Source organism: Camelus bactrianus, chromosome 3, assembly GCF_048773025.1.
Source record: "Camelus bactrianus isolate YW-2024 breed Bactrian camel chromosome 3, ASM4877302v1, whole genome shotgun sequence".
Classification (NCBI taxonomy): Eukaryota; Metazoa; Chordata; class Mammalia; order Artiodactyla; family Camelidae; genus Camelus; species Camelus bactrianus.
The window spans coordinates 114,357,033-114,371,446 of record NC_133541.1 but is presented as its reverse complement, the minus strand read 5'-3'; the positions used below and the strand labels follow the sequence as shown (position 1 = coordinate 114,371,446).

The window sequence follows — 14,414 nt, the reverse complement described above, 5'->3', positions numbered from 1 at the left end:
GGAATAATACACAGACCTCTGTGAATCATTTCATGGTTTATTAAACAAAATTCTGTTTGCAATTGGCAAGTTAGGAAAATAAACGTCCATGTTTGTTTTCACTTTCTATTTCCTTGGTTTGTCCAGAGACTCAAAGCCCAAACCTCAGGGCTGTCCTTGGAGACCCAGGAAGCAGACCTGTATCCCTGATTTCGAATGACCCGGGAAAGCAGCCACAAATTGTCATTCACCCCTGTGAGAACAAGGAGGAACTGCTGAAGCTGTGCCGTCATCAGAGAGGGTGTACGGGCTGCCTGCCCGGGCCAGCACGTATTAGCCTCCTATTGTGTGTTACTGCCCCAGACGCTGACCCCTCGGGCCATCTGCCCCTCCCAAACTGAGACTGTAAAGGATCGAAGGGCAGAAGAGCTTTGCCTTTTCTGAGAAATGACACTCTACCCGTGTTCACCTGTAATCTCATGCATGGGGTGTGTGTGTCTGTGTGTGTGTGTGTCTGTGTGTGTATGTGTCTGGGGAAAATTTAGTTGGCTTAATCTTATTTGGGTGCCTGGTTTCTACAGAGGACAAAAAACCTGCGCATGCCTCAAAATCACCTGGAGGACTTGTCAAAACACAGAGCGCTGGCCCCCACCTCCAAAGTTCCCGAGTCGGGTCCGGGGTAGAGCCCGAGGACTTGAGTGTCTAACAAGTTTCTGGATGACGCTGAAGCTGCGAGGCGAGGGACCACACTTTGAGAACCTCTGGTCTATGTGAGGTGGCCCCGCAGATCCGCTGTATTATGGGAACACATCGTTATTAAACGCCTCCTTTGCCTGGCCCTGTACCTGCTCTGGGTCTTTGAACATCCAGTTTCTTTGGCTTGGAGTTTTTCTGGAACTTCCCTTATCCCCAAGGCTGAGTTCGACTGGGCTCGCAGGGCATCTCCTGTGCCTTCTCCACTCTGAGTTTATCTACCACCTCACGTGGCTGATGCCTGCCCTTGATGGCAGGGTCATTCTCATTCTTTGTGCAGCACTTGGTACACAGTAAAGGTTAATTTAAGCAAAATCATCAACTTTTGGTAAATGAATGGATGAGTCGTTCAGGATGGACCTCTGACCCAGGACATCTTGGCAGCATTTAGAATATTTACCTGGAACCGAATCACATTTCTACTGACTTCATCATTTAGCACCATATTTAGGGCCCCTAATATGTGCTCTGTTTCATACTAGGTAAGGCATTATCTCTGTGGGCAAAGATTTTAAAATCCAATTATAGCAAAGAAAACAGTCAAATATAAAACTACAATCTGAGGATAACCTTTCCTGTTGATTGACACATCTCAAGTCACTAAGCACTCCAGGCACCCGGAAGAAAAGGTCAGTTTTGCTCTGCACGTATTCGGTAAGTCTTTGGTCTGATACGGTCATGGAATCAGCGGACTCATTCAGTTCATTTGGTGAAATTCTTACTAAAGGACTGCGATGTGTCAGGCGAGGACCAGGAGAAGCTCAGCATCGTAAGAAGAACTAGGGTTTATTTACTGCAGCCCATTTCCAGATACTAGAATCCCCTCAAAACCTGCCCATCCCGGATAGCTGTCTAACCACTACTTGAATACTTCCAGTGACAGAAGACTCACCACTTCATGTGGCTGCCAACCCTTGAAGTTTTGATGACTGTTAACTTACATTGAGATGAAACCCCACTCCCTGAAGTTTCCATTACTGGCCCTATTTTGACCCCCCAGGGTAATAGAGGATGTTTAATTTCTCTTTCCCCTGACAACCCATTAGATAGTGGAAATGAATTTGGCACAGCGCACAACATGGGCACAGGAGTTTCATGGCCCAGCTTTGAATTTCAGGTCTCAAATTTACTAGCTGTTTGTTCTTTAACCTCCCTGAGGACCCAATGTCCTTATCTGTTAAACACGGTGAGCATGTTATGCCTCAGATGGTTGCTTTGAAGGTTAAAACACTTACTACTACTTGCAATGCATTTAGAACAGGGTGTGGTATATATAATTAATGATCAATAATGTTAATTGTTACTGTTTTTATTATTCTTCCTAAAGAGGTCCCTTGTTCTCTCAATTTTAGATTAAGTATCCTTTTATCAGACAACCATGATATGGCCCAGAATCGGCTGCTCTTAGCTCCTCGGTCTTTTCCAGAACCCAGGGTGTTGCATCGTGCTTGCTCTGGTGATCAGAGCAGAGCCCAGCACAGGGAGCTGCTTGTCTAGCACCAGACAGAAGAGGACTCTCCTCCCTTCTTACTTCAGCTTTGTAACAGGAGGGGTATTAATAATAACAAAACGTATATTAAGTGCTTATTATATGCAGTTATTTTGCCAGGCTCTTTAAATACATCATTTCTCATTCTTACGACAGCTGAGAGGTTGGACAGGGACAAATCACTGAGGGATAGAGGAGCAAGGAGCCAAACAGATCCCTGGGCTTCAGAAGGTGTTCCTCGCCATCCTCCATGCCGCCTTACTTGACGCAGCGAATTCCAGGAAATGACGGGGCCCCTGACTTAGGCAGTCAGAGCAAAGCTGTAAAGTGAGTTGCAAGCCCTGAAGCACTGGATGGGGAGAAATGTTCAGGTTACAGCTTTGTTTATTCATTGCTGTAATCACTGCACTCTCTCCCTGACTTTCTCCCTGAGTCTCCTAGGGTGGGCAAAGAAAACGCTCTTGGGCAGAATCTAACAGAACCCCGAAGTCACTCGGTGGACCAAGCCTGTTGCATTTCAAACACCAATAAGATGGGAAAGTTAGCATCAGAAGAATGCAGCCCACTGGGCACTACCTTCTTACGCCATCCAGGCTCTCACGAATCCACATGACATCGCTTCTCACTATTAGTGAACAGTCTGTAATAAGAACTCTCCCCCGCAATCAGCGCTGAACGTCGTCAGCAGGGACGGTCAGGGGATTAAGCGCAGCACAGCTGACACTCAGAGTGCTCACTCTGGGCCAGGCTCTCTGCTAAGTTCTACAAGGTCATTTTCCCACTATGACTACGTGTGCTGTCCCAGCGAGCGAGCCACTATGACAGCTCCCTTTCTCAGATGAGGAAGCTGAGATTCAGGCTGGTTATGCTAAATTCCAGCCTATCTGATCTCCTTTGCAGCCACAAGTCCATCCTGGAGCTACTTCTACAGGGTTCCCATTTCCCCCCGACTAGATTTCCAGGAGTCACCCCCACCCCAACTCCAAACACCCATACCACTGCTCCCACCATGGTGAAGCAAGTGCCAGATGGAAACCAGGGGGCTCCAGTGGGGCCCGGGAAGATGGTGGGCTTCTGGTGGAAGCTCACAGAAAACTCTTAAGGGAGGGCTAGGCTCTCCCAGTTAGACGGACAGCAAATATGAGTCAGCGCAACTCCTTAGTCACTCTACAAAGCACTGTCCTAGGTATTAAATTATTAAATGCTTACAATGTTGAGGAGGGTACAGATATCATCCCCGTTTGACAAGTGGGGTCTAAGGATGTAAGAATGGCTGAGTCCCACCTTTCTCAGCCAGAATGAGGCAGGGGGCAGGACCCACGCTTTGGAAGTCTCATGTACTTTGTCCCTTTGGTATCTTACTTTTTTAGCTTTAATTTAAAATGGAAATATACGTACAGTTGAACATGCTAGAAAAAAAAAAAAGGGAAACTGTAAACAAGCAAAGAGAAAAAAAAAAATGAAGCCACACAAATCTCCCATTTCAAAACAACCTCCTTTAACATTTTGGTCTATTACCATCTAGGCTTTTTTTTCCCCCCAAAATACATACATTTTGCAATTTTTAAAAAGAGATACCATGCATATGCCTTCATGGCCCGTTTTTATTTCCCCCACGATATTCTGTGTATGTGTTTGCGTGGTAGCATGTATGACGCTATATACGTAACCACGATTCACGGTCCACACTAGCCCACTCAGCAGCCTCTTAAAAGTTAAACAAACAGCCCCTAGTCTTCCCCTTTGTGCTCTATCTCCAAGGCCATTCAGGCAGTGATGGGCCAAAGGAAACTAATTAAAATAAAAAGCCAAACTTTCCCTTTCCAACAGTCTTAGCAGGAACCTTAAATCTCTCCCCTCCCCCTGCCCTAAATCCCACTCCGACAAAAGCCAGCCTAGCGTGCAGGGGAGCTCCGAGCTGGGATGCACCACAAATTCAGAGAAGCAGCTTCAACTAAGTCTAAGCCTGGAAATCACAAAGGGTTTCCTACTGCCTTCTTTGGGGCAGCGTTTCACATTTAGTAAGAGAAAGAAAGGCCTCATGTTACCGGATTCTGACCACTCCGATAAGGGTGAGGGCTGCAGTCTTAACTAATGCCCCTAATCCTTTGTAGTGGGTGAGAAGAGAAACCCACCTGCAGACTCGGACTCTCCCCAGAAAAGAAAATGCACCCAGCCATTGAAGGAAGGCCTTTCCCAAGCTCTCCGCTTACCAGGCATTGTCCCAGCTACAACTGGATAACGCGCTCTCTGTGTGTGCATCCGGGTCGTGGTCGCTGCCCCAGGGTAACGTTTGTCATTAGAATACAAAATACCTGCTTTTGAGGTTTGTCATTCCCTGCCAGATCAGATGACGTTTTCTCTTTAAAGAAGAGAAAAAGATAGAAAACAAGGAACAGAGGGAAAAAAAGAAAAAGAGGTGGAGAGAGGAGTGATCAAGGGGGTTAAGTGTGCGTGGGGAATGTGTGAACTGAATTTGCCAAGGATTCTTGCTTGGTGGTGCGCTGAGGCTTCCCTTTCTAGGCATCGTATTCATTAATCTCCTATCCTTCTTTGCATGTGTGAGAGAGAATTTCTAAGTGAAGTACCCTTCCATGCTTTGAATCCATGCCAACAATCAAAGGTATACAACAGGACTGCTGAAAGCAGGGGAAGGGCTGATGGAATCTTAATAGCTCTGGGAACTCGCTCACTCCTTCCTCTCCTTGGAGCCCTATTAATAGTACAGTTGGTGACATCAAATGATTTGGATTCCCCTTTCCACAATTGCTATTTCGGCTCCTTTGCCATCTTCAAACTCTATTTCCCGTGGTAATGATTACATTTCCTTTCTTTCCAATGTCAGCTTATTTTCAAAGGAAAAAAAAAAAAAAACAAAACATCATGCAACGCGGCTAAAGGAGCCAGAATAGAACAATTTGTTCCATTAAACAAATGTTTATTTGCATAATTGTGACTCCCATTCCCGCATTAGCACAGCAGCAAAGCCAACAGTGTTCAATTCAGAAGGACACAGAATGAGAGACCTTACAACTTATTGGGGAACTGCCAGGGGGTTAAATAGTAATCATCCTCCCCTCCAAAGCCAATGTCCACCTGCCAGGTGGAAATCTTCCCTACTCTACCCCGGCCCCTCACCTTACTGCTTTGGGGAAGATCTTTTACATGGTCTATAGGTTAAACTCTATCCTGATATTACATTTAAAATGGAAATTTGGCATAACCTTAAAAACAAACTGAAAACCAGAATGTGAGAACTTTGTGTTCTTCTGGAAGACGGGTCTCCAAAAACAGCCTCAATTTATTCTTAGAGAGATCAACTCTCTCTCTCAATAATTCCTGAAAAAAGCAGGTAAATCCAAAGAATTCTGTGTTTGTTATGTTATGACTTGAGTCTTGCTGCCACAAATTTATGCAGGAGGTGGGTCTGTCCTAGGTCCCTTGAAATGGGGTCTCACAATAACACAGTCTCAAAGCATGAAGTCTAAAGGTATGCATATTAATTTATATGAAGTTAAATAACCTTCGCAGTTATAAAGTGTATAAAACATTGATTACATGTTGACTTAACATGCTGCTGTAGATATACAATAAGGGGTGATTTTGTTTTTACATAGAAAAAAGAAAAAATCTTCAAGATCATTGCAGGTTAGTCAGCACATGAAAAATGATACTACCTAAACTGAGAACCGGTGTTTTCTCAGAATCTATAGCTTTCTGATCCAGGCTCCTGGTTATTTATGAAAAAATAGTATCAGAGGTGACCCCCAGATGGGGTCTTTCAGGACTCAAGCACACAACAACGTAATTTACAACACGAGCTGAGCTGTGCAGCCAGCTATGGGCAAACCCCAACTCTGGCCCTGAGAGCTGTGTCACTCTGGGTATGTAACCTGACCTCTGTGGGCATCATTTTCTTCCCCTGTACAAGGGAGATCAGGAAATGCCCACCCATCACCTGGGTTTGCTGTGACTTTTAAAGAGATAAAACATATGCAAAGTGCTTAGCAAGGTTCCCAGCCTGTGTTACCCAACAGTATCCATTGTTAATATGTATGTTAAAGTTGTAAAAAAACAAATAAACAAATAAATTCCAAAACAAACAAGCAAACAAAAACACATCAAAAATAAAACCCCTTACTTTCCAGCTCAGTGTTTGGGAAAGCCATATCGTACTGAGAAATCCAGGGGTGGGACTGGAGAAGGGAGGTGCTGGGTAAGGTGTGGGAGGGGTTGGTGATGCAGAAATCCATCTTAATGGCAATTTGAGACTAGAATCTTGACCTCCCAAAGTGGCAGCGTGATCTTCTGTCATCAGAACCTCCATTAGTCAAAAGTGGGGCTTGAAAGTAAGGTCGTTTCTTTCAAATGATTCACTAGCATACCACAAGGATCTTTTTCTCCTCCTCTGGAATCTTCTGCTAAGGTTACGGAGTTTACGGTTCCCATAATGCACATGTACAGTATCTATTTCATTTAATTTGCTCTTAACACGTACAGTTTCACTGACTTCAACACAGCTGGATAAAAAGAATGGAAATCAACCCGTCCACGGTCGAATTGGAATGTAGCTATTAGCAGTTTCATTTGCAAACCCACCGTACTCTCACCTTACTTGTGTCACGGCACAAATTCCACTCAATAAACAATCATCAAATACAGATTTATGCCAAGCACAGCCACTATACCTTCCCCAGCAAACCCATTTCTTATGCCGGCTCTTCTGCACCCCAGTGTCACCCAAATGTGTAAAAGACTTTTATATATATATATATAAAAAAAAAAAACTAAGTAAGCAACAACTTTAAAAAATCTCCATCACTGTGTGTAAAAATTTGAACTTTTTTCAATTTTCTTAACTTGAAATGTGAAGGAATGGACATTTTCTAGTGTTGGGTTTTCCGGCGCTGGAACTTGTACTACAATCGAAGTGTTCTTGGAGACTGATGTCTGTGTAAGAAGGACCTGTATGCGTTTTAGTTACAGGAAATCTACCTAGCTACCTACCTAGCTAGCTTAAACGAAGGAGAGTGACCTGTTTCTGGGTGTTAGAGGGACCAGAAATGGAAAACCACCCATTCTCGAGCCATCTACGCTCACCATGTTTCTCTTTCTCGGAATACATCATCTTATATCCTTTTCTCTGTGCAAGCAACCAAACTTCCCACTTCTCTGGGCAGACTGGCTTTCTCTACTAACCCTCCAGCTTGCACCGGGCTGAAAAAGCCTTCCCGCTGCCCATCTGAATGTGCCCTTTCAATTTAGAAACCTACCATTGTCTGATCTCAGGCACCAGGGCTCCTAGTTCAGATTTTCCAAAGAAAGGGAAAACGGGATTAGTCATCACCGAATCCATAGACCGGCTCCCCTGGGCCATGAGTCTACCCCTGACCTAACCAGCTGTAATGGGGGAGGTAACATGGTACCAGTCTGCTGGCCTAGACTCAGCGCTCACAAATGTGTCATAACGAAGCCACTGAATCAAAGTTCTCACTTCCTCTCTCAACAGAGAGAGCACCCGTTGGTAATGAGATCTCATGATGTAACTCTTCAGATTACTTTCAAAATGACAACCCAAATGACCTGATGCCTCTTCAGAAGGCTTGCATTTCACATGCACTTACAATTTGCCTATTTCTTCCCATTCTGAGTCTTTCTAAATTAAATCCCCTTAAATGGGTATCTTCTAACTGTTTCTTTAGGCTGTTCGTTTGTGTCAGAGTTCACGCAGCGTAATGACATCAACAGTCATACGGAAAAAAAGTATTTTCTCCCACATGACTGGAAATTCTCATCTGAATCTAGTTTTATTTTATACACACTAAAATTTTGGACAAGCTAATGAACGTACAGTTTATATAACTGTTGAATCACTTATCCTGAATAAAAAATTGCCAACACACACAATATTCCATTGTTTCGCATTAATTCTCAGAATTGTTCCAGAAATAATATTTTCAGGACTCTCCCTCTGAGATGGGGCCAAAAAAGTCTTGTGCATCTTTCGATGTATAGCTGACTGCCGAGGGCTACCATCAAGCTCATTGTTTATTCGGACAAAGCCTTTCACTCCAGCTCTCCTTCCCTGAGCAGGAGGGAAAAACTGGGGGTGAGGGCTGGGGGTTGGGTGGGGTGGGACACAAGGCTCATTTTGAAATGTAGGAGAGTTGGATACTCCCAAAATTCCAGCAAGATTACATACACAGAAAAATCTCATCTGGTAAATATTACATTCTGTTTTTGTCTTTGCTTTAGCTTTTACACAACTTGACAGCCTGCGGTATTGTGCCACATTTCAGAGCTACGGTTTACAAACATCTGGCTCGTGGGCAGCATTCCATTCCCCATGGCCCCCAGTTTCCCTGGAATAAAGTGTTTGCAAAACACCAACCGAGGTGGAAAACAAGAGTTTTCCTAGAGAACAATGCGGGTAAGGGAGGCATCTTGCTTCACAAGTTTCCTCTAAAGGCAGCCTCGGGCCTTGGAAAAGTTAACCCACTGGTGGCCACCAAGATGAACTTTGGAGGGTTAGGAATTCTTGGACCCCTCTGCTGAGTGGCCAGTTCAGTGGATCCCTTTAAGTCCCCGGAGGTATAAAAACTTACATAATAAAGTATCATTACAATGAAGTAATGCAAACTCTTCTGTCATTTTAATGGAGTCTTTTAAATCCCCCTTCACCCTGGATTCTGTCCATCTAGGAACAAGAAAACATTTTCCTTTTCGTGGAGGAAGAGGTAACAAGATCACACATATTAGCTAAGGCACATGGAATAATGCTTGGTACTTTGTAAAGGCTACTTAATTTTTTCCTTTCATCATTGTTATTATTTCTATGTTGTGCATCAGTGTATACAGAGGAACGTTATTTTTAAATGGTCAGATTTTTGATGTTTCATTGTAATAGTTGATATGGCATATCTCTGTGTCTCTTTTCGTTATCTTTTCTTCCCTTCCTGCTTACATGCTGTAATAGGATATTAATGCATTGTCCAAAGCAAGAAATTGTAGTGTTACTGTAACTCTTTTTTAATGAAAATGCCAAAACTGAAGACTGTTGTTTGGAATGCGTCCTAACAATTCTAGTTCCTAAGAAACAAATATCAAGTTTTCTAAACATAAAGATACCCCAAAAGGATTGCTTTCTTGCCCTGAGAGGATTATCTCATCAAGTCCCCAGAACCTGTGGAATTATTAATCTGGGTGGGGGGAGGTCCATCGATTCTTAGGAGGGTCCATTTAGTCCCTGCAACTGTGTACAAATTCATGTGTATGCACAGGCATGCATTTTCCTAGGAAGAGGGCCAATCGCTTTCATGAGATCAGGTCATAAAACATAAAAGGTTAATACCTGGTTATATCAGGGGAGTGAAGATGGTCAGAGTGAGGAAGAGTTCTGTGGGGAATTACGAAGCAAGCGAAGTCTCTCTCCTCTAACTGTGCCCTTTCCTCAGGTCAATACTGGCCTTTATCCTTCCTAGACACCAAACATCCAAATGCAATCTTTCTTCTCTTCCCTATGAAAACTTAATTTTGATTCCTAATTCACTCTGAAAATGTACACAACAGAAAGTGTTTATATAAGTTTCCTTTTTGGAGACTGAAGTCTTCATCTAGTGGGAAAAACCAGGGAACTGGACTCTCAGACTCCGTCAGCTGGTGAGTGCTTCGGGCTTAGGTAGTTTCTGTGTTTACAACCACGCTATCCCAGAGCCACTAGAGAGATGTGAAAATCGTCTTCCTCAAGGCGAATGTGAGAGGTGATTCCACAGGGATCCTAGAGCCTTCAGTGAAGTCATCCACAAACAGCCCCTGAGCATCAGCTCTGTGTAACATGCTACTGGTGGCCATGGGGGGAGAAGAAGGCAGCTCTGGCCAGTGAGACTCGAGCAGCCAGGATAGAACAACATGAGTTGGTATCTCCAAACAATGGGAAAGGAGTACATGGTTATTCCACACTTACTGGTGCCAAGCACGGTGCCAGACACCCTGAAGGTGTGGAGTAAAAGGTTGGGAGCCAGGGCTTTGTATCAGGCAGATCAGGGGTCAAATTCTTACCCTACCACTTGATGAAAGAAGAACCCTGGGCCTGTTACACAGCAACCCAAAGCCTTAGGGTCCTCATTTGTCAAGCGGACATGATTGTGGTACTTCTGTCACAAGATCATTGTCAGGATTAAATAGGAAAATACGTGGTATGGTCTCTGGCACACGCTATGAAATGACAAATTTTAGCTCTGATTCTCTAAGACTTCATAACAGCTTTAGAAGGTAGGTAGATACCTTCCTATTCTGCAGATGGAGAGACTGATGTTCAGAAAGGAAAAAAAAAAAAAAACATAACTGCAGCTACATGGCCTTTAAGTAGCAGAGTTGGCCTCTTTTTACGGTACAAGAGATTCCTCCCATACAGTATGTATGTCACTGATCCAATGGGAGGTTAATATGGATGGTAAGTGGGAGAAATAGTGTTACATTTATACTAATGCAAATAGAGAAATATAACTACCTTTGATCCCACGTCTCTTATGTTTAGGATGAAACTAAGTATTAAAAATTCAGTTGATTTAAAATTACTAATAATACAGATGAGACAATGAAATGGCTAAAACTATGGATATGATTTATCGAAGGAGAGGGGAAAGAACTGTCTCCTCACTAATGCAGAAGAGAAAAAAGATCAAGAAAAAGCTACAAGGTTGAGACTCGCACATAAGGACTGGAATACATATATTTTTAATGCATCCTAGAATTCCAGTATAACTTGCCAACACATCCTTGCTACAGCTGTTAGAGATCTGATTATGGCATCTGCCTATGACTCAGGCAGTCAGTTCCTTCCAGAGACTGTTGGCACTCCACATAACCAAGTCATGTCCCAGCGAAGAGACCACTGCTCATCGTTCTGATGACAAGAATGTTATCAAATGGAGGCTGGGCCCAGGAGGGCCTGTGGGGGACACAAAGTAGAGATTCTACGCAAATACATGGAACATGCACCCAAGTTTAATAACAATGCTCCCTGTGGCATATCCATCAGACCCCCAGAAAGTAGCACCTGGTACCAATTTCAATGCTACGAAGCATTATTGGTGGATGGTGATGTTTCTAACCCATTTTACTGTTGATTTTTTTTATACAATAGCTTTCTCTTCCTTCTTCTAGTATTTTGTCATGCAGCGCTAAGCTTTCGTGCCAGAGAAACAGAAAAGCAGTACAGTTGATTCCCCTCTTGCCTTGCTTTCTCATTATTCCCAAAGGGCGCTATTGACACTTTCAAGAGAGGAATGAGGAGGAAAGCCCTTGTAGAGCGGCCCAGTGAAGCCGGCTAAGGTTGGGACAACAATGCCACAAGCATGGAGGCCTCAGGGAGCAAAAAGGGACTGCAAGGAGGACCAGGTGGCAGCAGGTGCAAATCTTATCTGCATTTCCAGGCCGAGCCACTCTGAGCAAATCGTTCAACTTTTCTGAACTGAAATGTCTTCATTTGAGAAATAAGGCTACCACTAAATACCCAAGCGTTGCCTTCAAGATTAAAGAAGCACCAGGTCGGTGAAGACCCTAGTGTACAACAGAGCTCAGCAAGATTCGGAGTGTTTATCCTTTCTGCCTCTTGCCATGTCAGTGTCTCACACTGTATGAGTTGTTATCCTGTCTCCGTTTCCTGGTAAGTAAATGGAGAGGTTCTAATCTAATTCCAAATGTTTTCTTCCTGCATCAGGCACTCTGGCTAAAGACCCATTTTCCAAACCTCTGTCTCTGAAAATTTCCTATCTGAAAACTGTCAACACAGGCCTGTGAAATGTTAGCCAAAGTCTGCTTTCGTGCAAGAGCAGAAAGTCTCACCATATTCAGGGAGATGAGCTTTTCCACTGGAGGTGCCAAAGGGCTGTGCACCTCCTATAAAACTCATCCGTTCTTGGAAAAGCCATGGTTAACACACTTCATTGGAGCACTTTTACGTTCACTGCATGACAACAGAATTTATAATTTCTTTCAACATCCCTTCCTTTCTCTCCCCCCTGAACATGTATATGCATTTTCTTCTGGCCTCTCAGCACCACCAGAAGATCTCACACATGTAAGCAAATGATTTCTGAACATTTGAACATCAATTGGTGGTCTGTCCCTCCCATTAAGAGATCTGGGAATATTCAGAGTCTAGCAGAAGGTTCACAAAAGGAAACCAGTCCATCAGCTTGGGCAAAGGCAGAGCTGGTATTCCAAGGACAGAAGACACCAGGCAACATGAGACGGATCTAGTCTACGTATCTCCATCTCTACCTACACCACATAATCCGAGCTACCTTTGTCTTGTGCCTTGATCACTAAGATGGTCACTTAGGCAATCTCATCGGATCTATTCTCAGGCACCTCTCTAACTCATTTTCCAAAGTGCAGCGAGAATTCTCATTTCAAACACAGATCAGACACTGGGTCCCCATCTGTTTAAAATCCTTCAACGAATTCTTAGTCCCAAATGGATAAAGACTAAAATCTTTACTGTGGTTTGAAAGACCCTTTATAGCTCTTTCTTTCTACTCTTTCCCGGCCTACTGCTCTACCTCCATTTGTGCGACCTGGGTATCTGCTTGTAGATTACAGAGGACCCACGCCTAGTGCTTGTAGATTATGCAGAACACAAACCTAGCGCTTACAGAAGAGGTAGAACGCAGACCTAATACTCAAGTTCCGTACAGGTTCCTTTGTGATTATGGCCTCACATTCCTTTCTCATATATGCCCTTATCCTAACTTGTAATTAAGGTATAGAGCCATTAGCATAATTATTTTATTAATTTCTCTTATTGAACTCTAAGCAAGAACATTAGCAACCTTGCTCATCATTGTATCTCCAGGAACCTTTTTCAGGGCCAGGGACGTAGTAGTAACACGAACAACAGCCATCATTAACCAGCTTTAAGCACTTCAGATGTTAACTCTTGATTTTCAGAACAACTCATGAAGAAACAATTCTTCTTCTTCTTCTTTGACTAATGGGGAAACTGAGGCACAGAGATCTTAAATAAGCGGCCCCAAGTGCCACAGCTAATAAGTGGGACATTCTGAGTCTTGAATCTACATAAGTTGGTTTCGGAGTCCATGCTCTTAACCATCACTCAATCTCCTTCTTCAGTAGTAGCAGGTGCTCAGGTCACAGTAACTACTCGACAAGTACTTGTTAATCCAATAATGAATAATGACTAGAATGTTGCTTAAATGACCTACTGGGAGGCCCAGAGCCCTCCAGTCTGTTGCGGATCAGGGAGGAAGTTACCGAAATGGCCTAAGATCAGCATCATCTGGCAAATCAGTGCAGCGATGAGCACCAAAGCAGCAGCCCTTGCAAGCGTGCTTGTTCTATGGGAAGCTGTCATGTCTGTCTCGCTGTTTGGAAACGCTGGCAGGCAACATCTCCGCTCCTGACTAAGCAAGAGCAAGTTTAAATATAGATGAGGCCTCTAAAAATGCTGCTGTTGGGGCTGTAACAGGTGACGGCATACTTCTTTTTTTTTTTTTTTTTGGAGGTAAGCACATTACAAAGCCTTTGAAAGTTGAGCCTGAACCACGACTACCCTTGAGTGTTTATCCCCAAGAGTTTTTAACGTGATGCTTGGGTCCACTGTCATTTACTGAAGGATCTGTCTATTTGCTATGAATGTCAAAAGACTGAGAACTTGTCTATTTACCACGAATGTCAAGAGACTGACATTCATAAAGATGAACAAATACCTTTTACCTACAGAGGCTGTGCCTTTGTGAGGTCACCTGGGGCTGATGGCAAGTGAACAGCACAGAAGAAATTCTAGGGGGATTCTTTTGTCCTCAAAGAACAAGGAAAATGGCAAAATAGGGATTTTGCTGACCTCTTTAAAGGATTTAACATTTGAGGAGTTGCTTGGTCAACAACATGGACAGGGGACATTTACACAGACCAGAGCAGAGCATGGGTTGGCAGGAGTAATAAACAAGGAGGAGAAGATGGGGGCCCTGTCCTTGGAGAGCTGATACTTTGGTTAGGAAGGTCAAATACTCAAATAATGTCTCAGCAATGCTTCCAAAACAACTAACCAGGGCAAATGACGTGTGCAAACTGAGTGGGGCAGCAGAAAAAGGACAGCAGGCAAATTTCACTAGAACCAGCTTAGACATTGACTGACCACCATGTGTGCTATGTTAGAGTTGAGACAGAA

The 14,414-nt window shown here is 43.6% G+C and overlaps 1 protein-coding gene across 5 annotated transcripts in view; it reads right to left on the bottom strand.

Moving 5' to 3' along the window:
* The window catches only part of LSM11 (LSM11, U7 small nuclear RNA associated), a 770,662-nt gene that overhangs the window by 51,134 nt on the left and 705,114 nt on the right, over positions 1 to 14,414 (bottom strand). Inside the window, exon 1 of one of the 5 annotated variants that reach the window (XR_012505718.1) lies at positions 4,435 to 4,551. The exons of the other annotated variants lie outside the window; for them this stretch is intronic. The gene's annotated coding sequence lies outside the window, so the exon portion shown is untranslated. Of the gene's footprint in view, positions 1 to 4,434; positions 4,552 to 14,414 lie in introns of those variants that run through there. 5 annotated transcript variants of the gene reach the window in all.